General features: G+C 34.8%; 2 pseudogenes; both read right to left on the minus strand.

The window, feature by feature from the left end:
* Positions 1-9,364: 9,364 nt before the first annotated feature.
* On the minus strand, positions 9,365-10,259 carry LOC149178168 (protein NUCLEAR FUSION DEFECTIVE 4-like; annotated as a pseudogene).
* Positions 10,260-10,265: 6 nt separating this feature from the next.
* Positions 10,266-17,287, minus strand: LOC149178169 (protein NUCLEAR FUSION DEFECTIVE 4-like; annotated as a pseudogene).
* Between the last annotated feature and the right edge of the window lie 1,218 nt (positions 17,288-18,505).

The following is an 18,505-nucleotide window of genomic DNA, read 5'->3' on the forward strand; positions in this document are numbered from 1 at the left end:
ATGTGACTACTACTATAAAGAAAAATGCAATCAATTTGTTGTGACAAAAAAGATATGGACGTTGTGGGTTTTTGTGCAAATTGGGCCCTAGCATATTTGTCTCTTATGATGATTATTTGTTGATCCTATGATACAACATTTTATGGATTGGAATTCCTTTTATTTCATAGAAATAATTTTAAATTGATCCTTTAATAAAGACATATTGAGTTACATTGATTATCTATACCACCTAGACCGGTCTACATTTTATAGCATTCTAGAGAGAATTTTTTGTTGTCGCTTGAGTTCTAGTTGATGAGAAGCCATACTAAAAGAATGGGAATCGAAAATGTGTTGGAGTTGAAGAAAAAAATATGTTTGCATCTTATATTTTAATAAAAAGTGAGGGCAATGATCTAATTTTGATAAGCAAGCTTCTTGATTAGTGTTGAATCCCAATGATATACTTTTTTGGATGTCTATGTGCTAACCTCAACCATCGATATGTCAAAGTGCATGTCATTTAATCAATTAATCAAATTCAAATATCCTAAAAGGATTTGATTTTGTGACATGTAATGCTACAGGGTTTGGAACAATCTAGATAAGTAAAACTGAAAGGTTGGAGGTCTAGTGCTCGAGCCTCAATGATGCACAAACATCCATCTTAATTTTGTTTTCTTGAAAACAACTCTCCTTGTAAATATCATATACAGTTGGATATTTGTTGGGATTATGTGTCCCTTGTTAAGTAGCTACCCCTAAATACTATTTTTTTTATTTGTGTACGTGTCCCTTTATTTGGGTTAGTTGTGCCAGTTGTTTCTAAGGGGCTTCTAGAAGGGCCCAATTTTCATCTTTGGGAAGGATGATATTACCAATGCCTCCCTATTCAGTTATACGAAAAAAAATCTCTTTGGTTTGTATAAGATATGGCCCTAAAGGTCCCATTAGAGAGGGGGAAGATAGTAGGAAATTATGTCTCAATGTATTTTTTGAAATTTGAATATTCTTATTGGTGATTAATTTTCTCAAGAAATATGTACATGCATCTTCTTTTAAATGTGTTGATCTAAGAACTGATGTGATTCCGAGAAGGAAAGAATCGTCCAACGATTATAGGTAAATTAGTAACCAGACATATATTCCCATTGTCTCCCTAAGTTTGACAATCAACTAAGTAATATAAAACAACAAAGTTTGATAGTGAAAAGAGCCCATGAAATTCACAGGACACTAATCAAGTCGAACTGAAACAATTTTTGTTATTCGGGAAGTATATAGTCAGATATATAAGAAACAATCACGTGGAATAAGTAAGTGTGGAATGAAGGCCATGAACCTAACTAATCTCAGGGTAGTTCCAGACCTACTATCGTCAATGTAGTCAACGAGTTGATATTTGTTAGTGTGTTTCCTTTACCCAACCCCCAACTACATTAGTAGTTAGATTTGTTGAGCCCGAGTTAATCGACATATGAGTTACTAAGGAGAATTAATTGACCCCCAACTAGCCTTAATAGCAAGGAGTGTGGACTCTTTCTTCATAAATAAAAAAATTAATTAATTAATAATGCAAAAAGGGTAAAGGGATGCTTTATACTGAATGGAGTAAAAGGGATTCAGTGGGATTTTTTTTGTTCTCCTTTGTGATTCAATGATAGCCTAAAGGTAAAGAATCGGGAATTCTCACTCTAAAAACATATTTTTGGTATCATCATTTTGTTGGGGTGATTCCTACTACCACTATGTCAAAGTGGTATCAGAGCGGGAGAAACTCCGAAGGAAATAAGAAGAAAGTATGCAATCAATAAAGAAAACCTAAGAATCCATGAAATTTGTTGTTTCAAGTATGCCACCCAAAAGAGGAGGCTGAGAAATGAGTATATTGAATGAGAACTTGAGGTTGGAACTAAGGTGTTTCTAGGCAAGGATGGAGGCCATGGAGATTTCACAGAGATGAGAATCTGACATGGGAACCATCAATGAGAGTGAGGACATGAGTTATGAGGAAGAGATGGAGGAAACCCTAGGAAGGGAGCAACCAGATAAACAATTGATAAAGCTAATTACCAAGGTCAGGTCCAAACCAATGATGGAAGTACCCTATATGACAATAACCTGAATGTCGAAGAGTTGTTGGACTAGGTCACAACTCTCGACAAATATTTTGATTATGAGGATGTTGAAGAGGATTAGAAGGTTATGTATGTTTTTACGAGGTTAAGGGGACATGAAACCCTATGATGAGATGAATTTCAAGAAGGTTGAATAAGAAATGTGAAAGTAAAGATTAAGAGTCGGGACATAATGGTGGCCAAATTCAACAGAAATTTTATGTCCAAAGACTAATTGCTAAACTTATCAGGTGACTGCAGAGTTTGAGGAAAAAGTCCATGACGATAAAATAATATGCAAAGGAATTCTAGAGACTAAATATTAGATCATACCATATCTAGGAAGATGTGGAGAAGGTGGCAAGATACATAAATGGACTAAGGAATGAAATGTAAGATGAAATTAGTCTTTTAGCCTTGAAGACTATGGAGGATTCATATTAGGCAACAATTGGAGAAAAAAAAAAGTTCACTAGAAAAAAAATCCAAAGGAGTAAAGGTAGGGGTCCAATAAGAGGGAAAGGATCTCCCAACATGGGAAGATTCTATGCTCCTAGAGAGAAAGAAGATGTTGAAAAATGTAACTAGTGTCAATCTTCATAATTTTATTTGATTCATGATGTAATGTATTTGTCAAAAGAAAGAAGAATTTAAATTTTATTATAAAAGAAATTGACTTATTAAAGCATGGGTTTCATGCTTGGGTCAATCTAGGTATTATTTCAAGTGTCCCTGTCCATGTCGTAATGTAAACGACCCTTCTTGGGCTTCATATATCATGAAATAAATTTATTTTAATGTAAAATGGGTCTTTTAGGTCTCCTCCACCAAGTCGGCCTAATTGAGGGGAAAATATATTATATGAAGGAAACAACATGACCTCATTTGAATAACATCAATCACAAGTTCAATCTACAGTAGTTGGAGGTAGAAAAGGGTGTGAAATTCAAGGAAGAGGAAGGAAACCCTAGCGAAGGAGAAGGAAGTATTTTTCTAAGCATAAGAATTCAAATTTATCTCTCTTTGTCTCACATGTGCAAAGTTTTTGGGTTGCTGGAAGGGCCAAAATTGCAATAATGTAATCGGGAAAAAAGTCTGGAGTAGCTGGGTTGAAATTTTGGATTTTTGTTGGGTTATAGTCGTTGGACTAGAAGAGACTATTGAAGTTTCTTAAATCATATTGGAAGGCTAAATTGGTGAAGGAGGAAGGTATTTTGGTCAGGTCTAAGGTCTTGGTCTATCTCAATTTGAATAGTGGAAGAGTTTAACTGGTTTTCCCTTAGAAAGGGATTTTAGCCCTGCATGAGTGCCTACATATGTTGTCGTTGATCTTCATGTTTTGTTTTGATGATTTCTTGATGAAATAAAGATAAAATAAGATCATAAAAAGAATATAATAATATTAAAATAATATCACAAGTAATTATCAATATAAGAGAATCTTTTTTCCTTTCTTATTTTCTAACATTGTATTAGAGCTAAGGCGAAGAAGGAAGAAAAAGGTAGCTTGAAGATTTATTGAATAAAAAGGAACAAAGGAAGGTCAATAAGGAAAAGGGTTATATATAAGAGTATCCTACTATTATAGAGACTATGTCAACTATAATGAAGGTAGAAAAAAATCTAGAAGGAGCCGCTTGGAAAAAGAGGAAAATTCAAGAAACCTACATATGATACAGCAAAGGAGAAGTTCAAAGGAACTGAAATATTGGATATGAATCAAATAGTAGATGGAGTAAAGGACAACCTAATCGCATACATATCCAACATAGACTCTTCTTAAGAAATGTATGAAGCTCTCTTCAAGTTATTCACCATCAAGGACATTTTTCAGATAGCTAGCCTCAAGAATGAACTAATGAAAATAAAGAGGAAAAAAGATGATATTGTGTCATCATATTTTGTAAGGATAACTAGAATAAGAGTTTAACTCCAACCTATAGATGAAGTTGTACTAGAGAAAGAACTAGTGATTGCTGGTCTACTAGGTCTACCAAAATCTCGAAGTGCTTTTGCTTGAGGAATTAGCAGTTGGAAGTATACACTAACCTTTGAGTAAATGTGGAATGCATCCAATCAATACGAAGCCCACATCTCATTAGTAAATAACAAGGAGGATGAAGTAGTGTTGTAGTGGCTACAACCACCCTCCAAAATTTTGCCTTAGCTTCATTTTGGAACCTCCCTACCAACCTGTCACAGCAGCATGTCTTGCTTCATCTAGTACACAAGCTTCAGTGATTTTCTTACGGAAAGGCATCCTGTCTATCAAAGCTTGTTGAATTCCCCTCACAGGATGCTTCTTCGGACTTGGTCCAGTTGTAGGACGAGCATATATATACAAAAATGGTAATATGAATTAAACATATATATACATTTAAAAATATATATAGAAAGATTTTAAAGCATGAATATTTACCCCATTTTATTATGGAAATTCTTAACCTATACATATGATTTGTTACAATATGGAATAGATACCATGACTTGTTAGTACCACATGCCCAAAAAACCACTCATTTAGCACGTGCACACACATATAATTTTAGTTTAATTTTACAACATTTTTTTAATTAAAATGAAAAACAAAATGAGCATCATTACTTTGAGATAAAACTAGACACTCTATCATCATTGTTATTAAAAATATTCCATAAAGATTAAATCCCTATTATCTGTTTACTAATTAATGATAACTAAATTATAATTCTATTTACTAATTAGTTATTTGTGTACTTGTTCATATTAAATTTGACTATTCATTATATATTTCTTAATTTCTCTAACAAGGATTAAACTACCCTATACAACACTTTTTCCATTGCATCCATCCATATTTTTATAATATTTTAAGATTCTCAATCCTTGTAATTTTATAAAATTGTTTTTAATAATTTTCAAAATGTTTTGATTAAAAATACAAGAACAATATTATGTTCTATTTTTTATCTCTTTAAATATAAATATAAGTTATTATATTTTATTATTATTTTTAAATTAAAAAAAGAAACATTATTTAAGTGGTGGAATTTGATAGATACTTTTCACATCAAACATTAAAATAATAAAATAAAATACCAAGAAATGTGTAATAAGATTATTTTAGTATTTTAATAAAATTATTTTACTTAAAGTGTTGGTGAGTTTGGTTGCTTTTAAGCTATAAGATAATAGATCTATTGTCTATTGGGTTTTTTCAATTAGGATTTTCATAGTAAACCATGTATGTTGGTACTATATGTATATTGTCTTTTTAATTATTTATTTCTTGCATCAATTCTTTTATTTATTTCTCCGTGTATAATTGCTTTTTAGTTATTTTTTTACACCAATTTATTTATTAACAAGTGATATCAAGCTAAGGGAAAGAGCTTAGTGTGTATTTAAGGGGCAAGAGCTTAGTGTGCATTGAAGTGCCTGTAACCATTGATGGTGTCTCATAGACTTTGTATAAAGGTCATTTGGTATTAAGAATAGAGCCTATAAAAGTCGGTGGATAATTCATTTTACAATAATTACGAGATTGACCATACCAAGAATGTGCCCTATACAAGGAGTTAGCGTCTCTGTAGATTCTCAGTAGGTAAAAGGCGAAGTTGACGAAGAGAAGAATGACTTCTTAGTAGGTCAAACTTGAAGTTGACAAAGAGAAGAATGACTTGAAACTGGTAAGGAATAGAGGCCATGGTGGTGTTGATGTTGAAAGAGTTAATGAGGTAGGCTTGTTAATGGCCACATGTATGAGATCATTCCTCTCATTTCATTTGTCTTGTGAAACACTTGTGATTTTTGAGCTTGATCTCAACACCTAATTTGGTTTGTGAAATACTTGTGATTTTGAGATTGATCTCAACAACCTTGAGTTTGGGAAGGGAAAGCCTAGAGTAAATATATGGAAGAGCATACTACATTTATCAGGAAATTCCACAAAAAGAAATATGCCTCAAGGAGTATGTTGAAAATTTGTTGTGCATGAAACCTAGGGACTAGTGATAGGTTTGACATCATAAGTGCAACATGGGCTAGACCACATTTTAATGGGAGTAAACCTTCATCCTCACTCCAGGCCATATATACTTTGTTATCAACTTGGGAATGAGGTAGAATTTTGGAGCATAGGGTAGTGGCAAGATCAAATGACAAAATTGTGAATGTCTTATGGAAGTTGAGTTGTATGATATGACTATAAGCACATTTGTGAAATACAAATTAGGGTTGGAATGCTAGTTAAATTCAACAACCTTCATTCCACCAGACATGATTGTGAATGACACTAAGATTAAGTGGCAAAGTAGCTACAAAAATGGAGGTTGAGTTGTATGTTATGACCACAAGCACATTTATGAAATAGAAATTAGAGTTGGAATGCTAGTTAAATTCAACAACCTCCATTCCACCAGACATGATAGTGAGTGACACTAAGATTAAGTGGCAAAGTAGCTACAAAAATGTTCCCTATTTGAGGCAGTCAAGGATGATTGGTTGGACAATGTTTTTCTGCATGAGTGCCCATTTATTTGGATGTGGATTTGGTGTATATTAGAGTGGAGATAATGATATTGAACCCTCAAACATCTAAAGGCCATGACGGTGCTGAAATAGGTTGTACGTGGTTGGAACGATAGAACAACATAACAAATAAGCAGTGGAGAAGAGGGCACATAGCATGTGTGGAAACCTATTCATATCATGTATGAATGTAAGAAAAACCATTGTGGTCATAGAGGTCACAAGTGTGAGTGTGGAGTAAGGAAAAATATTTTTAAACCAAAGGTAGTGGTGAAAGCTAAGGAAAAGAGACTAAGTTGAAGGAACAACTATAATGTTTGGTCAAGTCACAAAGGCATTGAGAGCAGTGGATGGATGACTCACCTAAAGATAGTTAGTTTCACATATGGATATACAGGAAAATACCAAATTCATCAAAGACAAAAACAACATCAAGATGTTTGTGAGTAGAGCACTTAGTGTGAGCAAGTGTGAAGGTGGGACAATGTTGCCATAAGCGCTAAGATTAAAATAACAAGAAAAAAAAGAAAATTACTTTGGAGATGAAAATTTGTAAAATACATGTAAATGGGCATACGACTGTGAGAAGTGGTTAGACAGGCTTACTCCTAACGAGTAGACCTAGGTGATAGAGGAGGAGAGCATGCATGTTTTCTTGATTGAATTAAAAAATATTCTCCAAGCAAGTTTAAAAGGGAGATTGTTAGGTAAACTTGACCCTACCAAAGAGTCAAAATTGTTAGGTCAAAATGGTAGTTTCAAAAACATGTTAGTGGTGACTTGTAGTACGAAGTACATAGCATTACATGTAGTTAAAGTTTGTAAAAAGTCCATGTTATTAGTGGCCTGTGATATTAAATTGTGGTGTTACATGTAGTTCAATCCTTTAAAAAGTTAGACCTTTCTCAAATAAAATACTTTAAAATTAAGCACAAAGCTTACTTGACAATGAGCAAAGTATTACTTAATATAACTACGTTTAAGTAAAAAATATCAACTACTTTTATATCATAAATAATAAATTTATTATTAATTGACGTTTTCTCAATTATATTACCTATATAATAAAGTATTTTTTTTTCACATAAATTTAATTATCAACATTATCAAAATATAATTTAACAATTAAATTTTGAATTCCATCTCCTTTTATTATATATAATGATTTTTTAATTATTTTCTTTTTATAAAAATTTAATTATTAATATAATTATTAGCATAATCTAAAAATTGGTTTGCAAATTATGACCATCTTTAAATTTTAAATTTTCTAAAAATTACATTTCAAATTCCAACTCCACTGAGATAACTCTATAGGAGCTTATACCCAGTTTTTATGGGAGACATAAATCTAGTGTGATCTTATATTTAGGTACATATATGGATAGTATATAGATTATATTATAATGTTGATGTTTTTATAATTTTAATTTATTTATTAATAATTATAAAGTAGATGGTAGGGATTTAACTTTCATAGTATATTTTAGACTATTTTTAGTAGTATATTCAAATTAAAAGAAATCTATTTCTAAAGTAGTTATTTTTTTCCATTTTTAATTAAATTCATTAATTTAAAAAATATCATATGAAAAAGTGTAATAGATATGGATATTTGGATATGTGATATTGATAAAATAAAATATTGACTTATAGATTATAATAAAACCTATTTACAATTAAAAATCTCTATAATAAAATAGAGATAAATCTTTATAATTAATATTCTTGTTAAATGCTTTTCTAAAATGTATATGTTTAATTTATATTAATTATTTTTTATTAATAATAATAACCATTATTTTAAATAAAATTATTATTTTTATTAATTCTTATATTTTTAAATTTTAGTAACTTTAATGTATAATAAACCTTAATGTATAATGAAATAAATGTTTATGATATACTAATATTAATGATAAAATAAAAACACACATATAGATATACCCCCATCAAAATCTAACTCGTGGTTGAATTTAAAATTCCAGTGGTTGAATTTAAAATTCCAACCATGCTTAGGTGTACCGGCCCTTATATTGGAGGAGATAAAACTGCTCTCATTTCTGTGTTGATGTACGTACGTGATACCATGTTATTAGAAGTTTAGGTATGTGTCCATTACGACAATGAATATATCACATTTTATGAATTTATCAATATTTGTTTGTCACTGATGCATGCACACGTTATGATCAGGGTATTATTGCTCAACACTATCGCGTTTTGTGAATCTATAAGCAGACACCATCGCCGTCAAGGTCCAACTATGTACGATCATAGTAGTCGGCGCAACATTCAAGCGAGTGTCGTATGAGATAAGATAGGAATACAGGAGCAGAGGCTTTGTATGGAACTTAGTGAATTGTTGGATAAGAAGTATGGGGAATAGATATTGTCACAGACAGTATATCTAAGAGACAATGTATTTGAAAACTTCAGAGAAAGTACTCTCTTTTTATTTATAAAAAGATAGCAATTTTTTTGGTATTGAAGGAAAAAAAAATCAAGCGAGTGTTGTATGGCAAAATATTCAATATATCAACAACTGAAGCACAGTTGGTATTCAGCATTGCAATTAAGGGATGTAATTGTGACCCAGTAAATGATACGCCTGTTAACCAGAATGGCGATCAAATGGATCTTTAGTTAATCTTGCGAATGGAGTGTAAAATCATTGTTGTAGAATGGATTTCAGCTCACTTTGATTCATCACAATTCTCCGCTATATACAAAGGGAAGGATTTATGCTAATACTTCTATAAGTATACCTTATTCTGATCTATTTCTTGGCATTGCTTTTTGTGGATAGATTCATACAACTCGGGTGTTCTCATGCCCAGAACAACGCGTAGAAGGATTCCAAAGAGGCATACGCAGCCCCACATTAGAAGCGTTTTTTCATAGCACTGTGTTCCCATGCAGAGATGCCAATTAGCTGACACCAAAACTTTTCATTCCGAACATCTCTGAAGAAATCGGAATGGCTATGGCGTTGATCGCTCCTACAACATTGCTCGTTGGGTTCATGAATCTCAGCATGAAGAGCGCCGCAAACATGGGAACCATCCATATGCCTATCCATCCTGGCCTTGGTAGGGGCCGGTACTTTCTCAACTTCCAGCATTTCTAATTCCCAGCAAACGATACCGTTATAATATGAAAACATAGAAAACCCTAATAAGAAAAAATAACAGTATATATTCAAGAAAGGAGCATGTATGGATCTGTATACCAGGATATAATCGGGAAGCCATGATGCAATACGCCCAAAAAATCCAAAAGACGAAACAAGAGATGCTAAGATTGGCGTCTTGGAGTATACCAAGGACTGAACAATTTGCCCTAGGTTGTTCATATATACTATTCCAACAGTTTTGCGCAAAAATATACAAAATAATATAGCCATAAATCAATACTCCGCAAGAGCTGCATGATGCCGTGCGCCTCTCCAACTGGCGGAACTGATATCAACTTGAAATTCCTGCTTTTAATATCATTGAAATTCTGTAGAATCTGCAGTGGGTTTTTAAGCCAGGCTTTGAATATTGATTTTGTTCGCTTCAGCTTCAATGGAACCCACTTCGCATCCTTTGTTGAAGGTCAGATTGTGCTACTCTGGACTTGAAATGTACGCGTTGACCTTCACTTCATTACTGTTTATGGAAACCTTGAAGGGTATATATATATAGGGGCCATCGAGACAATAATAAGCACTTCTTCAAGCTGGCGTTTACAATGGGGAAATTACTCAAAAACTATGGAATATATAGCAGTGGCAAGAGCAATCAGCGTGCATAGACTCATGAATTTCCTATCTACATCGTCCTCTATGGCCGCCATTTGTAATTGTGAGAGATGGAGTATTACAACTGAAATCACACCCACTACAACTGGGAATATGGACTTCAAAAGTGGTACAGGGAAGGATTTCCCGGGTCTATAATGGAAGAGAGTCAGGAGTAAATAACGGGGCTGAGACCTACGTGTAATTGTGAGAGATGGAGTATTACAACTGAAATCACACCCACTACAACTGGGAATATGGACTTCAAAAGTGGTACAGGGAAGGATTTCCCGGGTCTATAATGGAAGAGAGTCAGGAGTAAATAACGGCGCTGAGACCTACGTAGCTCCATTCCTCTCTCATATGGTAAATTTTCAATGGCAGCCTTGAAGCTCACAGTGTTGAACCAACAGATGCTATTGCCAGCAAGAAAGCACAGCATATACACCTACGTTGTCCAAAATAAGAGAAAAATTATTGTGAGAATCAACACCAATCAGCTATACGCTGCAACAATTGAATAGGCTAGTATTTTAAAGCTACGCTAGTATAATTATGTTATAAGAAAAGGTTCTGAGATGGAATTAGTGTACAGTTCTATTCCAAATCTTTCTAATTATTATGTGAAGAAACTAATGATTTATACACTTCAGAGAGATCCATTTGTCAATCTTTGTAAAATGCAATAAAATTAAATAGAATTTGGAAAGTGTGTAACGTGCCAATAAGCCAATCACTGAATGATTTTCCTCAAATTATGTTAGGTCCCTATAATACTAGTAATTAACTCATTACTATTGTAGTTGTATCTCTTATTAATATTGTTGTGCACTTATTGTCCCCATATTGTCATCATTGTGACCCATAGAATCCCTCTATTGTTATTTTTGTGTCTTTATATTATTATTGTTAGGTCGGCTGGGTTATATTGTGACTCCTTAGACTCTTATATATAAAAATGAGGTTTTGTCATTTGAATCATCAAAGAATCATTCATTTGTGTAATGTAAAGAAGGTTGCCACCTCGAAGAGGCTGAATTCTAAGGCGTTGATCTATCTTTTCTATCCTTTTGTGCGCTGGTTTCATAACATTTGGTATCTGAGTTCTCAATTTTAGGGTTTCACTGCTCCAAACAGGTCATCATGGCATTTGCGTTATAACTCTGCGATGTTTCAGAAGCTTAAAAAACCCATTTGGGCCAAAATCGTTCTAAACCGCAAGTCCGAATTTCTGAGCTTTTCCCGCTATATTTGCGGAGATATGATCTGAGGAAGTTGGCATTTTCGCAAACTCTTGAATTACATTCCAAACAGGTAACCTGGGGGAAATAGTCATAACTTTTGTTTTGAGCATCAGATTGAAATTTCGTAAGAAGTTATAGAAAGAGGACGGACTGTAGTTTCCTATGTATATTTTTCAGATCCTAAGGTCGAAACAGTGACACGTGGCACTTCCTACAAGTTCGCTCTTCTGAAAAGGTCTATAATCAGGTCATCTTGGGAGATTGTGCCTAACTCTGCCTTGGAGAATCTAAATTCGATCAGGCTGGTGGCATTGGAAAGAGGACACAGAGGGCTACTACAGGTCTCAATTTCAGAACTGGATGATCCGAAATTACATAGATACATTAGAGGCAATATCGAGCTCCTACAAAGTGAAAAAAGGTGTGTAGATTTTTTTAAATTTTTGCTTAAGCTTGGTTTGAAAAATTATTTTGAAGGAATTCAAAGGGCATAGTAGAGCATTATTATCGGTAACTGATGCCCCGAGGAAAGAAAATGCAAACACCTAGTAAGCAACCTAAAAGCTCTAGCATGACTTACGAAGAAGAGGAAGAAATGCAACATGATATATCCAAATTAAGAGACTAAGAGAAACAAATGTCACTCGCACAAAAAGTAACAGAATCTAAGATGGATGGTTTAAAGAAAGATGTAGAAGCTAAGATGAATGGCGCGGAAGCTAAAATGGATGATTTGAAGATAGATTTGAAGACAGATTTGAAGACAGATTTGACAAATTTTCTACAAGAAATACTTACTAATGGTGAAAGGGTAGTAAAGGGAACTCATGATGAGAACAAAAGAAATGTTAATCATGATTTCATAGACTATAGTGTTGGATCGAAGACCCACCATATTCCAAAAATCGATATGAGGAAGTTTGATGGCAAGGATCCCACAACATGGATATTACAGATGGGGCAATTTTTCGATCTCAATAATGTGCAAAACACACAAAAAGTACGTATTGCAACTTTATATTTGGAACCAAATCAATTTGTATGGTATCAATGGCTTTTCTCTCATAAACAAATTATCACTTGGGCAATTTTTACGGAAGAATTGACACCACATTATGAGGATACAAAAAGCAACACTTTTTTTAAGCTAATTTATAAGTCTCAAACAAAAGGGTTCAATAATGGAGCACATTGAGGAGTTCCAAAAATTGAACATAAGGGTAAAAAATATTCCAGAGGAGCATAGGATTGATGTGTTCATAGGGACTTTAAAAGATAATATCCAACATGATGTTCGCCTTTGGGAATCTGATTCATTATAGAAGGCATTCAGGTTAGAAAGAAAATGGAAAGCAAAATTATGGCAACCAGGAAGCATACCACTCACAACTATAAAGATGGAAGTGTTGTTGCCCCTAGACTTCCACAACCTATAAGGTTGACATCATAACAATTGGAAGAAAAAAGAGCAAAAGGGCTTTGTTATAGTTGTGATAACATATACACTAAAGGTCATAAGTGTGCTGAGAAGAAATTATTCTACATAAATTGTGAAGAGGAAGAAGAAAAGTGAGCAATAAAGGTCAAAAGAAGAGGATATACTCTAGGAACAAAGCCTCGATAAAGAAGAAATGAATCCGACCGTATCTTGTAATGCATTGGCTGGAATTACCACTCCTCAAATCATAAAGATGGAAGGACAAATCAAGAAGAAAAAGGTAATAGTGTTGATTGATTCAGGAAGTACCCATAATTTTATTCATTGTAAGATAGGAAAAGAATTGAATTGCTTCCTATATCCAGCACCAGAGTGTCAAGTGATGGTTGCAAATGGAGGAACGATAAATTGCTCTGGAAAGTGCCATAATATCAAGCTATCCATGGGAGAATATGTATTGACTAGCCCAATGCTTTCCATTCCAATGGGAGGTGCCGATATTGTACTAGGAGTCCAATGGCTACAATCCTTGAGTACAATAGCTTTTAATTTTCAAGAACTTTTCATGAAATTTTTGCGGAAGGAAAGGAAGTTGAATTAAGGGGTATTGCAGGGAAACCGGGAAACATAATCAGCTCTAACGGTATGACAAAGCTTCTAAAAAAAGAACAAAAAGGTGTAATTGCACAATTACGTTCACTACATGTTTCCACATCGAAATCATCTATTTCTCCAGATCTCCAAAAAGTCTTGAGCAATCATTCCAAGGCATTTGAGACTCCCAAAGGTCTCCCACCTATTCGTGATCATGATCATGCTATCATCTAATTCCAGGAAGTGTTCCTCCAAACATCAGGCCGTACAGATATCCCTATGCCTAAAAGAGTGAAATTGAACGTATAGTTGCAGAAATGCTAGAGGCTGGTATAATTCAACCTAGTCAAAGTTCTTTCTCTGCTCCGGTAGTATTGGTGCACAAGAAGGATGTATCATGGCGCATGTGTCCAGATTATAGGGAGCTCAACAAGCTCACTATTAAAGATAACTTTCCCATTCCCGTCATTGATGAATTATTGGATGAATTGCATGGATCAATTTACTTCACCAAGTTGGATCTTCATTCGGGATATTATCAAATCAGAATGAAGAATGAAGACATTCCGAAAACAACATTTAGAACTCATGAAGGTCATTATGAATTTTTGGTCATGCCTTTTGGCCTTACCAATGCACCTTCTACATTTCAAGGTTTGATGAATTCCATTTTCAAACCCTTCCTTAGAAAATTTGTGTTAGTATTTTTTGATGATATACTAATCTACAACAAGTCTTGGAAGGATCATGTTGACAGGGTGCTACAACTAATGGAGGAGAAACAATTATATGAAAAAAGATTCAAATGTTTCTTTGGAGTACAAGAGGTGGAATATCTGGGTCATATTGTATCTCATGAAGGAGTTAAGGTAGACCCTATCAAAATTAAAGCCATTAAGGAATGGAAAATCTCCACATCCATAAAGCATCTGCGAGGATTTCTCAGGCTGACAGCGTATTATCGCAAGTTTGTTAAGAATTATGGGAGAATAGCAACACCTCTAACAACATTATTGAAGAAAGATGCATTTTCAGTGGACTCCGGAAGCAACAAAGGCCTTCGAACATCTTAAAGAGGCAATGTGCCAAGCACCGGTCTTAGCTACACCGGACTTCACAAAAACCTTTATTGTGGAATGTGATGCTTCAGGAAATGGAATTGGTGTTGTTTTAATGCAAGATGAAAGACCCATTGCTTTTGAAAGTCGTCCAATCAAGGGAAAGTTTTTACAGAAAGCTATTTATGAGAAGAAAATGTTGGCAATACTACATGCACTTAAGAAATGGCGACCCTACCTAATGGGAAGACACTTCAAGGTAAAAATGGATCATGATAGCCTTAAATACTTTTTAGAACAAAGATTATCCTCTGAAGAGCAACAAAAGTGGGTCACAAAGATGTTGGGTTATGATTTTGAAATCATCTACAAAAAAGGAAAGCAAAATGTGGTGGCAGATACACTCTCAAGAAAGGATGAGGATGTGGAAGCATTGTTGTGCGCAATTTCTATTATATGACCAGATTGGATAAACGAAGCAAGGGAGGAATGGAAGAATGATGAAGAAGTGTGGGCACTTATGCGAAAGTTACAACAAGATTCGAGTACATCTGATACATTTAGCTGGAAAAATGATTCATTATGGTACAAAGATCGCTTATACCTCTGTAAGAATTCCCAACTCAAACAAAATATTCTTATGGAATTGCACACTTCTCCCTTAGGAGGGCACTCAGGATTTTTAAAAACTTACCACAGGGTTAAGAAGGAATTTTTTTGGGATGGCCTTAAATTGGATATTCAAAAGTTTGTGGCAGAATGTTTGGTTTGCCAACAAAATAAAGTTGAAACAATTAAGACCCAGGGTCTGTTACAACCTTTATCCATTCCAAGCCAACGTTGGGAGGAGGTTTCAATGGATTTTATCACAGGTTTACCCAAGTCTGAGGGAAAGAGTGTCATCATGGTGGTAGTTGACAGACTTACCAAGTATGCACACTTTTGTGCATTATCACATCCATTTAAATCCAGTACAGTTTCTACTGCATTTATGGAAACAATTCAAAAGCTACATGGAAACCCAAAGATTATTGTAAGTGATAGAGATCCCATTTTCACTGGAAATTTTTAGACAGAATTATTTTCTTGTCTTGGTACTCAATTAGCTCGTAGCTCATCTTATCATCCTCAATCTGACGGGAAAACTGAGATAGTAAACAAATGTTTGGAAGGATATCTTCGTTACTTTGTATCTGATAAACAGACACAATGGGTCAAATGGTTTCCTTTAGCTGAATGGTGGTATAACACTTCCTTCCATACATCAACAAAAATGACCCCATTTATGGCACTTTATGGATATCAGCCACCATCCATCACATCATATTTAAGAGAAAAATCTAAGGTTCAAGCAGTGGAACATCACATCGAGCATCAACAACAAGTCCTCCATTTCTTAAAGGATAACCTCGTGTTGGCGCAGAATAGAATGAAACAACAGGTAGATCAACATCGCAGTGAAAGAAGTTTTGATGTGGGTGATTGGGTATTCCTACGGCTACAACCATATAAACAAATGTCCCTCAAGCAAGCTAAGAAGGATAATAAATTATCACCAAAGTATTATGGTCCGTACAAGGTGTTGCAAAAGATTGGTACTATGGCATACAAATTGGAGCTTCCTGCAGCTTCTTGAGTGCACCCAATTTTCCATGTTTCATGTTTAAAGAAGGTTATAGGTGACAAGCTCCCAGTTCAAACAATATTGCCAGAACTTGATGAGGAAGGAAAAATTATATTGGAACTGGAAGCAGTCACAGAAACAAGAACTCGACAACTACGAAATCGATCAATTTCGGAGTATCTCATCAAGTGGAAGAACTTATCCGCTGAACATTCCACATGGGAGGATGAGAATTTTATACAGAAGCATCCAGAACTACTCAAGTGTTAAGGACAACAATTTTTTGAAGGAGAGGGGCATGTTAGGTCCCTATAATACTAGTGATTACCCCATTACTATTGTAGTTGTATCCCTTATTAATATTGTTGTGCCCCTATTGTCCCCATATTGTTATTACTGTGCCCCATAGAATCCCTCTATTGTTATTTTTGTGCCTTTATATTATTATTGTTAGGTCGCCTGGGTTATATTGTGACTCCTTAGACTCCTATATATAGAAAGGAGGTTTTGTCATTTGAATCATCAAAGAATCATTCATTTGTGTAATGTAAAGGAGGTCGCCCCCTCGAAGAGGCTGAATTCTAAAGCATTGATCTATCTTTTCTATCTTTTTGTGAGCTGGTTTCATAAAAAATTAGCCACTAAATGCCATAACCCACCATTCCCAAATTCATTCCTATGGCAAGACAACCCAGGTTGGCAAAAACGCACATGCGAGTCCAGCAACCCAGCCCGTGATTTTTCCAAGGTCGGAGGCCACCGTCAAACTATTCAGTTGGATTTGGTTAATCCCCATAATTTTATTTAAATCAGAAGAGTAATCAGAAAAATCAAAGTTGGTGCCATTGATAGATTGTAGCCATATCGCTTCTATAAAACAACTCCAGCGTTTAATGGCCAGTGACTTAGAACAAGGCATCTTGCTCATAACATCCATGGCACAACAATAATCCTATAACTGAATATCAATGTGTGCAATGCATTATGCTCATAGTGGTCATTTTTATAGACCAGATGTATGCCCATTGGTAGTTACAGGACAAGAATAAATGCTAAAGTCTTCTCGTGGGCTCCAATGTAGTTAAGGCACCGAAATCCAACACCAAAAATTCCATATGGACTCCCATGGTATTGTCCAGGCTTGCTTGGGCCAAAGCAACGTTAGAGATGAAAAACTATATTCTAAAAATCTTAAGCTCACGAGCTAAACTACCCTTCCTAATCTGAAACATTGTGATTATGATGAATCTTATATTGTGTTCAACTAAGAAGGTACAAGGGTGACGATGTCTGCCCGTGGAGTGACTTAGAACGAGGAATCTTGCTGATACCATCCATGGCACAACAATAATCCTATAACTGAATATCAATGTGTGCAATGCATTATGTTCACAATGGTCATTCATCCATGGCCCAACAATAACTGTATAACTGAATATCAATGCACGCAATGCATTATGCTCACAGTGGTCATTTTTATACACCAGATGTATGCCCATTGGTAATTACAGGACAAGAATAAATGCTAAAGTCTTCTTGTGGGCTCCAATGTAGTTAAGGCACCGAACTCCAACACCACAAATTCCATATGGACTCCCATGGTATTGTCCAAGCTTGCTTAGGCCGAAGCAACATCAGAGATGAAAAACTATATTATGAAAATCTTAAGCTTGATAGCTAAACTACCCTTCCCAATCTGAAACATTGTGATTATGATGAATCTTATATGGTGTTCAACTAAGAAGGTACAGGGGCGAAGATGTCTGCCTGTGGATAAGTGGGGAAGCCAAAGTAATCTGCACAATGAATTAATATTCCTTGAAGGACCAAAGCCCTGCACAAAAGAAACTAACCAAGACGGAGAAGCTGGAATTCAACCAGTGTGTCACCAAGTGTTGTAGCGGCTGCAACCCTCCAAAATTTTAGGTTGCACTCAAATTTCAGAGTCTTCCTTGGTATTTCCCTTGATTGTTGCAAACACTTGAGTTCATTTCATGAGCTTTTCTGGAGACCTTTGACCCCTTTTTCTTGTTGGATCAGTGTGGTATTTTGTCATTTTTTAATGTTTTGCCATGCTTGTATACCGTTTCTGGCAATTTCGTAGGTTTTCATTTGTGTATATGAGTCTCCCTAGCTATGTAAACATACATCACCT

Source organism: Pinus tabuliformis, chromosome 4_1 (assembly GCF_031772625.1).
Source record: "Pinus tabuliformis cultivar Carrire ecotype Pingquan chromosome 4_1, CPIR1, whole genome shotgun sequence".
Lineage (NCBI taxonomy): Eukaryota > Viridiplantae > Streptophyta > Pinopsida > Pinales > Pinaceae > Pinus > Pinus tabuliformis.